Genomic DNA, 18,415 nt, shown 5'->3' with positions numbered 1-18,415 from the left:
AATGGGTGTCAACTGACTGTATCAGGTTCTGGCGATGAAACATGATAGGCGTGAGACAGATGGGAAGGAGGGTTCCTGAGGGAACGGTCCCACGTGACGACATGGTGGAACGTGCACTGATTCATAATAGAGATAAGTGTCTTTTCTCAGGCCAATGACAGCATGTGATCAAAGACGCCCACTCAGTGTGAAGGAGAAGCAGAGCTGATGCCCTTTTGTCCCCAAAATTCCATGTCTGTTTTTCCTACTTCCTGTTTCCTCTCTCTTCATGCTTATTATGTACAGAACGGCTTAAGTGAGTGGCTGGATTTGTGTAGGCAGATATTATACTTGTTGAACTGCCAAGAGCTAATGTTTTGTCCTTGTTTTGCATTGAAGAAGAGCATTTAAACTGTCACTAAACACTTAAACTGTATTATTTGTTATTCTAGCAGTAGGAACACTTAAAAGCTTGAGGGTTGGAAGCAGTCATACTTGTATTTTTGTTCCTGGGAGAAATGGGAAGAGATAAATATTAATTTCCAAGAATGCATTTGAACAAGCAAACGAGTACAACAACATAGAGCAACTTTTAAATGTTGACTTTTATCACACTGGAAGTGCAGTATGATTGTCTGAGATTAGGAATTTGATCAAATGCAAATGCTATGATGTCATCATCAGCTAATCATTTTTCTCATTATTATCATGCTAAACTAAGGTGCAGAACATGACACATATTAGACCTGCTAAACATCAACGTGTTAGCATTGGTCATTGTTAGCATGCTACCGTTGTGTGCCTTACAGAAGTACAGCCTTACAGAAGTGCTTGCGTGGTTTTAAACTTGTGTTGATGCTTGAATAATTACTTAGGAATTAAAGGTTGCTGCTGTTACTTTAAGTCCTTGCATATGTTTCCCTCCTCTGCTGAAAGTCTGAATTCCAATCAGAGAAAATACCTCAGTTGTCAGTGTCCCGGACTTCACCTGGCAAGCTCGGGCGGTCACATGCATGGGGCCTAAAGTGCATTAGTTCAGCGATCCGAGGTGTTTTCAGGCTTCGCTGACGTCCAGCCATGCCCCTGTGAGTCCAGAAAAACAAGAGCTTACTGCAAAGGAATGCAGAGAGCTCTTCACTGGACCCTGAAGGGGCTCTGCAGCGCACATGAAAAGAGCAGGAACAGTGTTGTGTTTCAGTACGCACTCCCTCCAGTCTGTGAAGTATTTTACTCTTTATCACGCTGTTGTGTTCTGCTGCATCTTCTTAAAGAATTACAGAAGCTGATGGTGTGAGGAACAGGAGGAGAGGCTACCTTTGCTCAAAAGCCATGAAACAGAGCTGAACCTGAAGACCCGTAACTGGCTGCAAACCCTGAATCTGTTCACATACTGTTCAGGGAATCTGGTGCCTAAAAAAGTCATTTTATCTCACATAATCCAAAGTAGGAATTCAAACAAGTCGTCGTTGTTGTCTCAAGCAACGTTTTCCTCTCTCTCTGGTATCTGCTGTTGTTTTTGAAGAGATCACTTTTGTGGCTCTCTGGATAATTCACATGAAATATCAGAGGCTGCATGCAAATCGAGGCACACGCCTCAGGCTGCTAACATGTAAATACAACCCATGTAAGGCGATTTATTTACTGAATGTAGTTCCGTCAGTCAAGTTTAGTCATTTCTTCCTCTTGGCCTCATATCCACAAAGCATGTTTTTGTGTCAGCTTTCCTGTGTGAGTGTGTTTTATCTGTCCCCACACAAAGATTTTCCTGCTAAACCTGCAAAAAAATCTCACACTTTCTGTGTTTTGACTGAAATACTGGCCATCTTTTGCCTCCCACACACACATCTCACTTAATTAAAGGCTCCGAGTCTGTGGAAGGAGGGGGAAACACATTTGAAGCTGGCTGTCTCTCTCCGCATTCTTTCACTATTCGCCCACGCTCTTAAAGAAACAGTGCTCGAGTTTCATATCGCATGCTTGACTCCCACGAGTTTCAGTCTTTGATGATAAGATCATGAGCTAAAGTTGCATACTGCTCCATAAAAGAAGGTGTGATCAGGTATATTTTTTCGCATTCCTGCAGCACCAGCACCAAACCTGGGATCGGACTCCTTCAGAATAAAAGCTCCACAAAAGTCAGCTGATTAAAATACAGATTTAGGGGCTTGAGTTGAGCCACGTCCGAAGCATAGTCAGTCTTCAGGTGATCTCAAGTCTTACAACCTGAGCACATAGCACAGAGCAGAGGAAATAAATGCCCATAACATATGCACATAAAAAGTAGAACATGAAAGTTCAGCATGTTGAGCTCTGCAACATGAGTGGCAAAGTGGCAAGCTAGAACAAAACAGATCTGCCCACTAGTCTGACAGTGGAGATGCAAGAATGGTTTGAAAAAATGTGAACTTTTAATCCGTCGGGAAAAATGTTTACATAAATTGGAAACTGCTGTGAAATGTGTATGAAATGCCTTTTCAACTCAGGCTTCATTCTCCACGAAGAAGCAAACTGCAAGCATTTTTACAGCCGTCTTTTAAACCCACAGGGACTGAATGGTGATTGTGGCAAAGTCTTTCTTCTTAACTGGTTTTGGCTGAGTCAGGTGGAGTTCATGTCAGATGAAAACCATTTACAGTCGTTAAAATTCCTCAGTCTTGTCCAGTGTTGCTGAACTTTGTCTGGATATTCTCTCTCTCTCTCCCCTCAGTATGTGACATGAGTCAGGGCATCCAGTCAGACACCCACAGCAGATGATGACCCCAGTTAATCTGTCTTTTCTGCTGTTTTAGCTCTTCGTGTTCCGTTTGTGTAAGCAAAAGCTAACCTGGTTGACTCATCTCCATGAGTTTCACTGCTTTGAACAAAAGTGAATAAATTTAACTTCCCTTTATTGTCTCATAACTGAGGTCTGCTTCCTGTTTTCTGACCTTTACCCCCCCATTTTCATGCTCATAAGGCCATGACAGCACACAGTTTGGACCACAGTCATGCTGACTCCATCACTGCTCCTTCATACTGTGTCATTTACTGCGTGTCAGCCCTCGACTGGGCTGTTTGCTCTCCTCGTCTTTTCTCCCTGCTCTTCTATCAGCTGATTCTGTTTGCTTCCTCCTAAAGCAAATTTACTCTGTGATGTGTCTCTCATGTGTTTGAAAGCCTCACAAGAGCAGGCTTGTCTTTGGCAAAGTCGTATACCTGTAAAAGACACGCCAGCCCCACAGTTCCCTCTTTCATCATCACCGTTTCATCTTTGCTCTCGAAAAACAACACTTTTTTTGAGGGAGGCTTTTTTCCCCCTCACTGTATTTTTGTACAGCATTTCACCAAGCGAACTGCAAAAGTCTGAAGCAGGGAGTGAAGCACTTTGTGGCTGTTTGGGAGGAATGGGAGGAATGAGGATCAGGATCCAGGCAGGCGGCCGCCCAGAGAGACAGGCAGAGAAAAAGTCCAGAGAACGTTGAGTACGAATATAACTCATACACACAAATGGATTTCAAGGTTCTAATGTAAAGGGGAATTGTGTGTGTGTGTGTGTGTGTGTTTGGAGACTATTTGAGGCCTGCATGGTTAAACAGGAATAGCAAGAGCTTTTACTTCAGCTGCGATTCATTAAGGCTTTTCAGCCTTGGCCTTTGTCCCTGCTTTGAATAGCAAAGGTAGACTTTGAATCGCTGCCCTGAGAAAGACAATTGAAAGCCAACCAGCCAACAGCTGGCAGTGCAACTGCCATTAGTGTGTCCAAGTCAAGATCCAACCTGTTCTCCTCATTAGTCAGCCACAGTTTTTGGTTTTTCCAGTTTTCTTATTGTTTTGGGTACACAGGAAGGTATGTGTGTGTGTGTGGGTGTGTGTGGTGCGTGTGTGTGCATGCGTGCATGTGTGGTAACTTGTGTACAATATGAGGCAACAGTCAGTTTACTGCAGAGCCCTCGTCAACGCTGTTCCCACGCAGTTAACACCATCGAGATAAACAAAGCCAGCTGAGCCCATCGGCAGCTCCAAGAGAGAACAGAAGCTCACGTAGCAGACGTCAGGCAGCCGTTTAGGCAGCCGTTCAGGCAGCTTTGTGTTCACTTCCAGGCTCAACTTCACCTTTTGCTAAACAAGTCAGAGTCCATGACTAGCATGTAACCCTGCATGTTTACCCACTTTCACGCTTCTTTTCTGCTTCAGCTCCACAACACTTCAGAGAGAAACGCTGTCATTTTTGCTCCACTGCATTTATCTGAAAAGATTATAAACTTGCACAAAAACTATAAGCTTTGTGAAATTAATTGTGTGCAGCAGGATGTGGTGTCCTGTAAGCTCCTCACTTGGTTTCATTTCAATTTCGTTTCAAGGTCATAAAAGGTAAAGATTAGAGAAAAGTCCAAAGGTGCGCAACAGGTCTGGGTTTATATCTTTTATCTCTCATAAATCATCTCATGACCCCTCTGATTTATCCAGTGACCCTTTGGAGGGGCTCGACCCCCAGGTTGGAAACAACTGAACTAGACTGGCTAACTGCAGAAAGTAGAGCCGGTCGTAGTTCACCAGCTCCACCTCGAGCAGCTACAACAGCAAAGTGCTGCTCACATGCATCAAAGTTAACTATCACATCATGTGACGTTTAATCAGTCACAGAGGATTTTACTGCAGTATGAAAAGTACTTTTACTGAAGATGCTGCTGTGTGTACGAGTGTGTTGTGGGACTGAGGGTGGTGGGAACACAGCCAGGCTAAATGCTCACGTAGTAAAACCCACACGTTTCCCACAGTCGGATCAGTGAGGAGGTTCATCTTTGACTTTTCCAATCTGCTTGTTTATTAAACTCAGCTGACACCAGAAAACAAATGCAAAGAAACTTTAAATATCAGCACTGATTTTGATTGTATTCCATACAGGATTATTTATGTCACCATTATTTTGCACAAAACTCTACATGGATTATTGATATTAATGAATGATTGTCTTCTTATGGCCTTAAAACAACAATAATATTTTTAAGTGACTTAATACGTAATTAAAGTTTGTTATTATTATAGTGTTTTTTTTTTCACTGACTGCAACACTCAAACACTCATTTCTGTGTGGGTTTTGTTTTGGTCAGATTTGGCTCACAACAGAAAACTTTCACAGCCTTGGAGTTAAAGGACAACTGATGAGGTCGTCACACTGACTGAGTGGACGAGGGTTGAAGTGACCTGACTGATCCAGGTGACGTCTGGTTCAGGTGACGTGTGCCACCGTGTGCAGACAACACAAGCTTGTGGTCTCGTTTTACTTTCACTTAAGGGTTAGAAAAAATCGATTCATTTGATTAGTTTACTGTGATTTCTGAATTGTTTTATTTTCTTTTATTCCTGAATCAATTTCACATCTTTATAAATAGCTAGGTCTTAGTCTGTTAGCTGCATGCTTATTCATAATGGGATTTACCATCAACAGGCTAGACAAAATTAGCATCTTAATACCACCTGAACATAAAACAACATGACTCCATACTTGCGGTGCTTGTGCTTGTGTCATTGGTGTGAACAGAGAAAACGAGGAGCCCTGAGGATGCCGGCAGCTTAATGATAAGATTAACAGTGAAGTATGCAGAATTGCAAGAAAAGGTGTTTAGACTTTTGGAAAAAGAGCAAAATTGCAAGTGGTGTCTTTTAACTCTGTAAAATCCACGATTCTAACAAAACAATGTGTAAGTTTAGAGGTTAAACAGGTCAGCATTTTGCAGCTTTAACATACACTTCAGCAACTGTTAAAGTCGTTTCGATTTAGGCGCCACAGAAAGTGTCGGGGTGGAGTCCCTGGCTGGTTAGTGGCCCGTATCAGCTGGTGTCTTTCTGGAAAGTACCTAAATGTTTTAGCAATTTAAATAAAAACCTGCACACCGAAACACTGCGGCCTAGATGAATTTGTTGACCTACCCTGAGCTCGGTTTACTGATAAATTTGACTGGATGCAACTGAGAATGCTGCAGCTGTGGACTGTGGGCTGTGCAGGGCTCGTTGTTATCAGAGGCGTGTGTCTCTCGGCCTGTAAGTCAAAATGAATTCAGTGCGAGACAAAGAAATGAAGGGAGGGATGAAGTAATTCTGCTTCTGGTTGCTTAAAGCTTTGGACTCCACTTGTTTTGATTTTGTTTCCATCCTTGTTGCTTGGTGATCGTTACTGTGACGTCTCCACAGTGGATTTCCCAAAAGATCCCCTGCCGGTCAAACTTACACGTCCTTCAGTTTTCAGATGGTACTGCAGCCGGCAAATATTAAACCTTTTATTTCCTGTTTCTGATAATATTTACAGTCCAAAATCCCTGAAAAAGTCCCCAGCCGGGTTTTAAAGATTCTGGTGAATTTCTAAACTAAAGTTATGACCAATAAACCCACAGAATTAAGGAGGTGAAGGTACATGGTAAACATCTGCAAATATGATGCAGTAGCACGTGAACATCTTTACAACACACCACTCCAAGTAAACACTGATTTCTCAATGTCTTCCGGAAACGTCTAACTTGTGTATGCAGTCCTCTGAAGACCTTCCAGTTCCAACTCACTACGAGTGCAGCGTGGGTTTGCTGGAGGCACTTCATTTTCTAACTCCCCTGTTGTGTCACTGCAGCTGTCTCTGCAGCAGAGTCCGGCAGCTGAGAGAGGACCACAGCTCTGATGACAACATGCGCTCGAAATAAAAGGCGCTCATCATGAGTAATTGATATTGCACAACAAGTTAAAGACCACCTGTGTGAATTACTGGCTGTCATCTCATATCCCTGGGACTTATATTTAGACAGGGAAGGGTTTGGCAGAGCACCTCTTTTCTCTTTGCCATTTTTTGTTTTTTGATTCACATTTAGCCCAGACAGTAAATCAAGTGAACTGCTGGTCACAAAAAAGCTCCACTGAATGAAAACATTTTGAATTAAATGTCACTAAAGAGCACCTGGTCGGAGGCTGGTGCACATTACACACAGGCCACATTTCTCTCAAAACCACAGACGCCAACCTCTCATTGGCACAAGAAGAAAATTCCTCCTGCAGGCACCACACACATCCATGCTGAACTTGTTGGTAATTGTTCATTAGAGATACCCTATTTGAACAAAAGTATTGGGACACCTGACCATCACACCGACAGGGACTTTAATGACGTCTCATTGTAAACACACAGACAGCTTTGCAGCTCTGACAGCTTCCACTCTTCTGTGAAGGCTTTCCACAACATGTTGGAGTGTTTCTGTGGGAATTTGTGCCCATTCATGCAGCAGAGCATTTGTGAGGTCACACACTGATGTTGGACCAAAAGGCCTGGCTCACAATCTCCGTTCCAGTTCATCCCAAAGGTGTTGGATGGGGTTGAGGTCAGGACTCTGTGTGGGCCACTGTGTATTCCAGCCTAGAAGTGGACAGACAGCATTGCCGTCCCCAGTCTCATGACATGGCAGACTACATGTGAGACCCTAACCAATCATAGTCTCCATCTGTCAGGCCGCGTTTTCTTCTCTGGGAAAGAAATTGAACATGCAGGGTAGCATACAGCAATGAGCACGAAGGCTACTGAAGTGCATGCAGGTTCATCTGTAGTGTGGAGTGTGACTGCACGGTATGTGTGTGTTGCACCACAGAGTGCATTACATGCATGAGGAATGACACCGACTGGCTGTGTCAGCTGCACTGATTGAAGTAAAATCAAGTGTGCACATGCTGCGTGTGAACTTCCATGTGCATTGATGCTTCTAAATGTCGACTCCGGGTATTTTGTTTTGTTTTGTTTATAGGAAATGCAATGTTTGTTTCTGCGCTCACACCCTTGGCGCAATCATTAAAAGAACATTTCAAACATGACCACACCAAGTACAATTTGGCTTTGGTACAACTTAACAGATTAAAGTGAAGCAGCAACCACAGTGTTGATTTACAGCCGTGTGCAGCACACCCACACCACGCAGAGACGTTGCCAGTATTTTACACACTCTGGAGTGACGGAGGTCAGGCTGGATGCTTCCGACCTGGATGTTTACCGACCTCTTCAGCATGAACGATGATCAGCAGCAGCGCTGTGGGGTTTTTTTTTTTCGTAGTATTTTAAATGACAACACACCTAATTAATATCTTACCCACCTGGTGGCAGAGGTTGCTGAATCATTTATTGTTTTTGCCCTTTTAGAAACAAGCCAAGCCGATCTTAAAGAAATGAAATCAGGCCTCACATGCATGATCGACTTCGTACTGAAATAGCTCAACTGAGGAGATAAAATGATAAGACAGCATTGTTTTTAACATTTATTTTTTATCCAGTTCTTCTGCAGGTGTTCTGATGGGTGATGATTTTCTGCTTTACATTATTTGCCAGCCTACGATGGAATAACTTCTGCTTTCTGACTGTTGCAGTTGCTGTGGGAACCAGTGATCTTCGACATTCTCCGCTGGAATGAAAACTTTACCTGGAAGGAAGTTCATCAGCCTAAAAATAAACTCTGCACATCCACAAAGACTGCCGCCGTCCTGTCCCACAGCAACATCAGCTGCTGCACCTTCCTCCACCGTCATCCTGTGTGTTTTCCACTCAGCCCAGTGAAGCTCTTCACTGCACTCATTATTGTTTTGGGGGTTTTGTTAGCCTGCACTTTGGTGTTGATTTTGAAGTGTGCTCTGAGCACCTCTGTTGGTCCAAAGGTCAACACATCACAACACATTAAGATATCTTCAGCCTTCACCCCGATACAGTGGAGATTGTGGCTCAGGATGCGGTGCCTCCACACATAAAACTGAAACACTCAGCGTGGCTCCACACCAGCTCCACTGGTGTTGGAGGGAGAGAAAAATAGCTTCCATTCATCTTCCCCACACGACTTTGCAGGGTGAATTAGGGAATCTGACTTTGTGTTTTGACTTTGAGGTGGTTTGTTTGTCTCGAACTGTTCTGCTCGCACAGCGTTCAGGCAGGACTTCGTACAAAATACATTTCAGTATTTAAACATTTTGATATCAAAATTGCTGACTTGAATGATTTACTTCATTCAGGGAAATTTGACTTTTTTGCTCAAAATTCTGCATTCCCACTTTTAAATGTCGTCGCGTCTTTAATCAAAATTTTGAGGAATTTCTGAACTTCCTGTTTTGTTTTCTGAAATCAGAGCTTTTTATTTATTCTTAATTCATTCCTGACCTTTAAAATTCTGAGCTTAATATGATAAATCAAATACTTTTTCATTTGGCCTTAATCATCCTCAATTGCAGAATAACTTCTGCAAGAAGTGTCATATTATCCTTTAATTTAGCACAATGTCAAACCTTTTCAAAAAGAAAAGAAAAGGTCAGCTTCCCTTGTTATCCTTTCTGCACTTTACAAACTCTCTAACGTCTGATTGTCCTACAGCTGTGATGTGAAACTGGAAGGATTTCATCCCAGAGTGTTTTTTTGGGGGGGAAATGTTGAAATGAATGATTTAAGGGCTGAAACAGTAAATGAAGACTTCTTTTTTACAAAGCAGACAATATACAGAATTTGAGCTGGAAAATGTTTGTTTTTGCATCTTGACTGAGGATTTTTTGTGTGTTTCACGTACTGTACCTTTAATGTTACTTATTGTAGGCAGATGTCTCATTTTGGGATCAAACTCTTCAGCTCTTTGTTCTCGTGAATGTATCTGTACAAATGCATCCACCATGTCGTTCACTTCTCACAAACGCTCACCTCTTTTAAATCCTTCTCTGCCTCCCCAAGCAACGAATTTGGAACCAGACATGCTGCCCAAAAGCTTTTCTTTCTGTTGCCTCAAATGCTTTCAATAGAGAGCAAAGCCTGTGGGCGGGCATGTTTTTCCCCTCGCTCTGTACAGTTGCTGGATGTCTCTGGAGAGTCTGTTGGATTATGGAGAGGATTTCTGTTGGATGTCAGTGAAATAAAGAAGACTTGTTTTTTTTAAAGCACTGAAAGGCTCTCCTGTTGCATCAACCAATCACAAAGCCTGCAGCACCCTTAAGTGGTGTTTATATGCATTAGTAACAGTAGACATGTCAGACTGTAAGCTGTGCATAATAGATTATTGCATCATTTCAGTGGAAAGAGAGAACGTCTGTGAGGGTAAAAGCCTTTTCACACACACTTGGCCTACTTTGTCATCTAAATGAAGAGTGTTGCACAACCTGTGGGGCTTTACTCTCTGCGATGAGCTTTCTTATGAGGTGTGTGGTGCCACCAGCTGATGGAGGCGAGACAAGATGAACTTTGAGATGCTGCCACGTCGTAGGTAGAAGGGCAGCAGAGGAGAGATTTAGAACAGCAACGAAGTGACGAAGGGTCACGACAGCCAGGCTCACGGGGGTGATGGCTCCAGGCGAAAAGCTGAGGTTTAGGTTGCCAAAGTTATTGCAGTTCATCGTGAACGGAAACGTGAATGTCTGTTTCAGATCTCATAGCAAATCAATATCATCCATCCAACGAGACACATGACTGAAAACCACAAACGTCACGCTCGAGTGACCATGAATATCTGAAACAAACTTCTTTGAAAGCATCCTGATAGTTTTGAAGATATTTCAGTCTGGAGCAATGAGGCACTGAGTACTACACTGCAGCTTCAGTCACTGGCCTAATAGCTATCCTGCATTTTTTGAACATTCTTACCAAATCTGCCGTAGTTTGTCCACTTTGGAACAACTTGAGAGGGAAAAAACTGCTTTTCACCAAGGCGACCTCACACCACTTTAAAGAACATTTCACGTGTTGTTTCTACGCATTTAAAGCTTTTTATTTGTCATTAAACGCCATTCAAATTTTATGACCTTTGGACAAAGTCAGGTGACCTTTGTTGTCATGGAAACAGTAATGAACACGTGCTCAGCATGTTATTCACACACCATTTGATGACTAAGGTTAAAGGACACCTAAGATTGTGTGTACATGTTATGGGACAAGACAGGATGCAGAGAACTGCAGGCTGTTTTCATGCTGCCTGACGTTCCACATTGATGATGCACTGGAACGTCTTGTTCTGAACTGCAGTAGGCAGGCAGATTCCTGCATGGAGCTGAAATAAGTGGTGAAAAGTGCATGTCTGGACTTGCTGAGCCTTACATAAGAGCTTGATGTAATCTCATCAGACGTGACCAGGCCTTGGAATAATATGTGAGGTTCAGGAGATGGAAGGAGGTCAGGCGCTGGCTCGACTCCAAGCTTTTCCTGATGACACGCCACAGCACAAAGACGTGAAGACATGCTGTGGGGCGTTTTCACATGACACACATACAGAGCACACAGTGTACAGGCCTGCTGAGTGGGCTTTAGGGCATCTCTGCAGATCACATCCAGTCAGCGGTAACCCTTTCCTTTCCTTTATTTTCCTCCTTCTGTATGTTAGATTTCATCTGAATTTCATCATTATATAACATAGTGCCAGTCTGAATTAGATGCTAATGCAAACTCATGTTTAGCTGTTTGTTGCCTCAACAGATTTAGTGCAACGCTTAATATTTCCTCAGTTGTATTTCCATCAGGACATCCAAAGAGTCATGTGGCACTCAGCTCCCTACTTCTCTGACTTCCTGCTGTAACACTGCTGTGTTCACTCACCTGTGGAGGGAAGTAACTAAAGGCTTTACAGTCAGTTCTGTTTGAGGTAGTCATACTTTAACCCTGTTTTCATATTTTATGCCACTTTGTACTTCTAGTCAACACATGGCAGAGAGACATTCTGTCAGCTGTGGATACAAGCTGGCCTGTGTTTTAATCGCAGAGTTTTCCTCAGCCTGTTCATCACCCTCACTGCCCTCACCTGTGCGTGTCCACCTGAACCCCATTCCCTCGTCAGTCCAGTTTGTATTTTAGCCCAGTTTGGGTTCAGTTCTTTGTCAGGTCACTCTGCTCTGCTCGTCGTGCATCAGGGTCATGAAGTGAATGAGAAACCAACAAGCCTTCGTAAAGCAACTGACAAAATAGGCTGAATGAATTTACATCTGTTTGCAGTCGTTTTTCTGTCCACCAGGCAAATATTCTGCCTTCCTCTCCTCTGTTTTTGGCCTCCACGAACTCCTGAGGGAAATGAGAGGCTCTGCAGCGTCTAAATGATGCACTTTGTTCACCAGCGACTCAGTGACTGCGTCTGCCTGCTGCTGTGCTGTGGGCTGTTTACAGCTGAAATCACTGCTGTCTGCCTGTTACGATGAAAACACCGATTACAGCCTCTTGAAAGAAAAATTCTCACAGTTTAGAACACAAAGTTTACTCAAAACCGAGCCTCTAATATTTCTGTGAAATTTCCCACCACATCTGCAAGTTGAAAGAGATGCTGATGAGCAGGATGAGGGTGAAAAAGAAACTGAAATGAGAACGAGGCTGTGCTGCTCATCAGATTCAAATGCCTTTTCACTTTAACATGCTGAAATAATGAAGAGACAGAATGAAACTGTGTGTGTTGTTTCATGTTTGAGGAACAGCACAGCTCTCAGCAAACTGATTGTTTGGAATGAATGTTATCTGTCGGAAGTCCTTATTTATGTAGTATTTTGTGTCCGTGTTACGTAAAGGACTCTCACGCAGGATGGACATTCTGATGGCGTGACACGGAAACACAAAGTGAATTCATTCATTCATTCAGAGTGTAACTATGTACAGGACAGGCGTGTCTTTTCTGAAGTTTATTTTTTGTCAGTCATGTTTAAAGTGTTCTCAGATTATGTTGTCTGTCTGAAAGTCTAAATGAAATAAAAATATTTGCGTAAAACATATCTGTTTTTTTATTTGAAGATGTTTCGCTGCTAATCCAAGCAGCTTCATCAGTTCTGAAAAAACAAATATATACACCTCAGTGGGAGTGACTAAGTGAAACTAAATAAAACAAAGATCTGATAGTCCTGCAAATTGTTTTATGTAGTTTGACTGCCAGCGATGGCCCTCTGTGTCTAACGATTTGCGTAAAACACACTGAAATATGCAGCCTTTTTACTGGCCACGTGACCATTTGAACTCAAAACTGTCGATCGATGGTCATGATTCGTTTTAAATGACTGATTCTGTCGGCACTAAAACCACAAAACGGGACTGACTGGAGGGCACGGACGGGATCCTGTGCATTTTAAACCTGTGGTGTGCCAGCAGCTGAGATGAAGGATGTTTGGGGTTTCATTCTTTCTCAGGAATGCAGCGGTCAACATGTCAGGACTGGGCGAGGACGTGTCTCATCAGCGTGTGAGAACACTGTGTCCCAGACAGGAAGATTTGGATCCGCCTCTGATTAGATGATGAAAAGACACTGCCCCGAAGACGTTTCAGTTCTGTTTGAGCAAGACGTCATACCTTTTATTCTGATTACCGTATTCTGGCTGTGGGCATCACCTTAGGAGACTCTTTGTTTTTCTTTCAGAATTCAACCTTTTTTTTTTTTTGCTGGGCTCATAACCAGATGTTACATAACATGACAGCTGTGGTACAGCCAACAGGGCTTTGCTGAACATTTTCTCATACTGATACGATACTCATACTGTTCTGAGCTCAGATCGACAACACGTTAACATGTTCCCGACGAGTCTGCTGCCTCTGGGTTTTGCCAGCGGCTGTTCTGTGTTGTTCTTGCTAATAGTCTCCTGCTTTCACTTTCATCCAAACTTTCACTTCTCGTTTTGAATCTGCCTGCATTGGAAAAGGTATGTCATCATTGTTCCGGGGTTTTGTCCCAATCGGTGGTCGGTGGCCTTGGCGGCATTTTTGGTTTCCTTTACTATGTTTCTGAAAATGTTGAAATCACAGGACCAACAAAACTAAACTGAATGTGGTTTGCATGCTGGAGGTTGACAACATGCAGTATGAAGGAGCTCAGGAGTACTCGTGGTGTGCATTCAAAATGAAGGATTTTGAATATTTGAGTTTTCATTCATGTATTTACTGACTTACAAAGCAGGAGGCTAATGTTGCCTACACACTCTATGACTTCCAAACTTATCAGGCTGCTGTGTGGATAACATTACACACTACATTACTTACAGTGGGGCGACCTGAAGTTGTGTTTGGCACCTTACAGGTGACGGAGGTGGTGTCACTGCTACGAGAAGTAAGTCTGTCTGCCACATGAGACAACATCTGTTTGCTGGAAGCAATGCATCGGTGCATACTGCAGATTGCACCTTAGAAAATCACACGTAGCAATCGTGACTGCTAGCAGTGCGAGCACAGATTTGCCTCCGATCGGGGTCTTAAGGGAGTCGGTGAGCAGAAAACGTCAGCTCACACCTTCCTCAGACACTCAGTGGGCTCAGTGAAAGCTGGCTCAAAGCAAACGAGGGGCGGCCATGCTGGGATGGTTTCATGATCAGCAAAAGTTCAAGAAAAATGAAATGATAATAAATAATAGCTCCATATACAGGTTTCCTTTACAGGCCCCATTTCAATGAAAACACCTGATCTGCGCGTTTGAAAGTGGATAAACCTCATCAAACTCTGAGACAGCAGATCAACTTCATCTCACACACGTTTCAGACCTTATCACCTCAAACCATCCGTTAAACCATGTGCGTATTTCTTCCAACTTCTCGCAGGGTTCCAGGGAGTCCGTCCTCTCGGTCTGTCCTCCCTCCCTGCCCCCTCGCTGCGTCTCAGGCTGTGTGTGTGGCATGTGGTTTGGATTCCTGCCCAAGAACTATTCACTGAGGGAGAACAAGGCCCCCCAGTGTGCTCTGTTTTCCACATTCCTCAGCCCTGACATCAGCCCGGCTGCAGGAAGGACGCTGCCTCAATAGCCAAACGGCTGTGTGCGGGAAGAGGCCCCCCCTGACCCGGCAGTCTGGCTGGCAGACCATGACAGGGTGGGGGCCCCCGCCATCTCCTACTGCACAAGCCCCCCACAACAATACAATCAAAGGGATGCTTTACATACCACATGTTGTTTTGCGGCATAAATTAGATGGAGATGTCCGGCGATCGTTAAGATGGATTATCCCCCCATAGAAGGGCCATATGGAAATTTAGGTCACATGCTGAATGTAAATATTTTGCTTCGCTAAATTTGCAGCATGAAGGCGACTGAAGACTGATGGCTTGTTTAGTTTTGGATTCAAGCCCGCAGCGTTTTTGTCCTCCGTGCACTTTGGAGCCGTACTGTACAGTATTAATACACACTCAGTAGAATATTAGTAAGCACTACTGTTCACATATTAAGCTGTACATCAAGATTTTACGTGTTTGTACTTTGTTTGACTGGTCTGCTACTGTTATCTCTATAACACACAGAATTCAGTCTGTTAAAGGTGCTGTTAAACCTTCAACAACTCTTCAGTGAGCACAGCGATTACATTTCACAATTAATGGATATCTGGAATTGATTTATTGATTTCGTTCGTTAAGTTCATGGATCTGTCTGAGAGTCCACCATCAGACTACAGACTCTGTGACGCTTTGAGCTGAGTGCTAACCTCAGTGTGCTGACGACAACAGCGCTCACATGCTGATGTTTAGCAGGTATTACGTTCACCGTCTTAGCATGCTTAGTTAGCAGGGGGTTCGCATGACGTGAGTGTCATTAATGTTGCAGGAACACAGGAGAAAACTGCTACTTGAGATACAGCATTAAGCAGAACAACAATAAATGCACCACACTCTGATAACCTGTGATCGTGCACCAAAGACGAGCTCTGACCTAAACTCCCTCAAACACTTAACGACCCTTTATAAATATTGTACACTGAGTGTCTTCTAAAATCAGAAAGTACTTCATACGCTGCTCTGAACTTCTTTTCCCTTAGAAGGCAATCTGTGTGCAAGAGACTGGCCTTCAGTTCAGTGTTGCCAAAATTGGAGAAGGACGGGTTGGTGGCTGGTAATTCAGGACTGCTCTCTGTCCTTCCTCGGTACAGTGAGAACAAAATATTTTTAACTCCAGCACTGAAGCCCATTCGAAAATAAGTCCAGGTCAAAATGCAAGATGGACCTTTTTTCAGCACAAGGACCTAATGTCACTTCTGCCTAAGTTAGAGTCAGTTCAGTTTTCTGTTCTCGTTGGGCATCTAAAAAATATAAGTTCAGTTTGGACATAAAGCCGTCCTGTTGTCTGCTTTATCCCGAATTTTTTCCACATGCAGTCATTTGATGAGGTATTCAGGCTCATGGCCGTGCATTCACCTCCAGATGCTGCCTTGTGTCGGGTTTCCCGTAAGCAGAAGGCAAGATCAAGTGTGTGTGTGTGTGTGTGTGTGTGTGTGGGTGGGTGGGTGGGTGTGCATGTGTGTGTGTGTGTGGGTGTGCATGACTGTGTGGGAGGGCAAGTTGGTTGGTATGGGGGGAGGATAGGGGCTGAGGAGAGGAGGCGTGGAAGCGTGGGAGGAGGAGACATCAAAGACGAGGGGAAATCGGATCCTCCTCGTTCAGACAAAGCAGGCTGTGGGGTTCAGAGACAAAGGAAACTTGATCCAACGCATGACCATGAACGCCACGCATGCCTCCCCTGTCTGGCTCCATTCAGCTTTTCACTCATTCAACTTTATCAGGCCCCAATGCCACCACATGCACTGGGACGGAAACTGAAATCGTCCACTTTAATTAAAAGATACGCTTTGAATGTTTGTCTTGTAAGTTTTTTACTCTTACATTCTTTCGTGTGGTTGAGTTTGTTAAGGAAGTGTGTTGTGGCTGTTTTTTGTTCCTTTTAAAAGTTATGCTTTTATTTTGTTTTAGTCTGTCTTTTTTTTTTTTTTTTTTTTTTAAAATAGTTTGATAGTTGATAACAATCAGAGAGCAAAAAAAGAGTCATGACACAGAAAAGCCACCAAAAAGATTATTCTGATGAACAACAGCTGGATGTGTGATCCTGCTGATCTCAACAGCATCTTGTTGGCTCAGCTAAAAGCATGAAGACAGTAATTTGTTCTGTTCTTTGTTCACAAAGATGGCGGTTTGTGTCTGCCAAGGAAATGCAGCTTTGTTGAATGCTTCCTTTAAAATTCTTCTTTTATTCCATTCCAAAGCATGTGACACCAGCCAGTGTGGTGCTGGAACAATCAGGCCAGGTGGACTGTAATGCAGAAAGAAGCACTCAGATCTTTCACCAAAGTAAAGTGGAAACACCACAGTGTAAAAATACTCTGTTATAGGTACATCATTCAAGATTTTTCTGACGTAAAAGTACAAAAGTATTAGCATCAGAATATACTTAAAGTATCAAAAGCAGTACAATGATGTAAAAAGTGAATTACAGTTATTATTCATTAGTTGATTATATTTTAGTAGTATTCAAGTAAAGCACAAGTACATCAAAATATTACTTAGTTACTTCCCACCACTGCAAACATGTTCTCATGTGAGTCAGGTTCACCACCACCTTTACACACCTTAAGGTTGTCATTAGGCCTCAAAATACAGCTAACATGTCTGTCTGCTTCTGAACGCACTGTTCACGTCTGGATGTCTTCAGCCCCAAAGGATTACATGTAATGAACGCACCTGCGAGGAAAACACTCGGCTCTTGTTGGTGGAGACTGCAGCTGTAGTGGATGGAGCAGATGTCAGTCGTCTTCTGTTGAGGCTGAAAAGAAAATCACACCTTTGTTGGCCACATAATATCAAAAACCAGCTGGGTTGGTAAACATGTTTGTGCTTCATGCTGGTTGTTCATTAAAGCCACGTCTCATTGGTACTAAACTTCTTAAATGTGAAACGGTTCCCAATTGTGTTCCAACAGTCGGCTGAAAGGCCCTGTCACACCAGCTTTACAGATCAATTCATTTCAGTGGAATCACTGCTAAAGTGGATTTGTTTATGGGAATGGGAAATTCCATGTGACGCTTTGGTTTAGAGTTCATCTTTGTTGAACTTTGACACACAAATGTGAGCTGCTGACCGGCAGCAAACAGCATCAACAGTGCTGACATTTGAGGGAACGAAGAGCCGCAGAGTCCAAATGGAGGAAGCTGTCATAGCTTGTCTCACCGCATGCAGTTATTCAACTCTTCTCTGTTTAAACTGCTGTACAAAAAAAGGAATTGATGGAAGACAGAAGCTGATTGTACAAACATTGTCAGATATGACCCATGGTCCCATTAGCACCCAAGTTAGCCAGCAAGCTAGCTTGAATTTGAAATGTCAATCAGCTGGGCTCACTATACCCTGCTGTATAGGTTTAATTTTACTATTATTTTTTTGAAACATAAAGCTGCATGACTTACGTGTCTGATGGGTGGAGGAGGACCCATCAGACGCTTAAGACGGGAGCTTAAGATTAGCTCTGTCTGCAAGCTATTGGTTAGCATTAGCATATACTTAATAACTAGCTTGTTAGCCTTCATAACTGAGGCTCTTTCACTGTAGTGAGAACCAGCCAACAGACCACTTTGTGTTGGGAAAAAAATAAATAAGTCTTAGTGGAGACATTAAAGACATTATAGAAAATTGAGCAACCCTTTGTGTTAATACTGAAATGTTACGTTTTCTTTACAGTGGAGGCAGTTGTAATGAAACTCCACATACGGTAAA

At 43.1% G+C, this 18,415-nt stretch overlaps 2 long non-coding RNA genes across 3 annotated transcripts; one reads left to right on the top strand and one right to left on the bottom strand.

Annotated features, from left to right (window-relative positions):
• Nucleotides 1-1,566: 1,566 nt before the first annotated feature.
• LOC124065248 lies at nucleotides 1,567-12,701 on the top strand. The gene is made up of 3 exons (XR_006844378.1): nucleotides 1,567-3,440; nucleotides 5,070-5,192; nucleotides 8,350-12,701. It is a non-coding gene; the product is annotated as an uncharacterized LOC124065248 (long non-coding RNA).
• A 3,960-nt stretch (nucleotides 12,702-16,661) lies between these two features.
• On the bottom strand, nucleotides 16,662-17,939 carry LOC124065455. 2 transcript variants are annotated; one of them, XR_006844413.1, is made up of 3 exons: nucleotides 17,813-17,939; nucleotides 17,275-17,468; nucleotides 16,662-16,958 (listed from the first exon to the last, which is right to left on the bottom strand). It is a non-coding gene; the product is annotated as an uncharacterized LOC124065455 (long non-coding RNA). The 2 variants fall into 2 exon arrangements; XR_006844414.1 differs by having other exon boundaries at nucleotides 17,387-17,468.
• Between the last annotated feature and the right edge of the window lie 476 nt (nucleotides 17,940-18,415).

The sequence above is a fragment of the Scatophagus argus genome, chromosome 9 (assembly GCF_020382885.2).
Source record: "Scatophagus argus isolate fScaArg1 chromosome 9, fScaArg1.pri, whole genome shotgun sequence".
Taxonomy (NCBI): domain Eukaryota; kingdom Metazoa; phylum Chordata; class Actinopteri; family Scatophagidae; genus Scatophagus; species Scatophagus argus.
The sequence above is the reverse complement of the archived record's forward strand: the minus strand, read 5'-3'. Positions and strand labels throughout refer to the sequence as shown.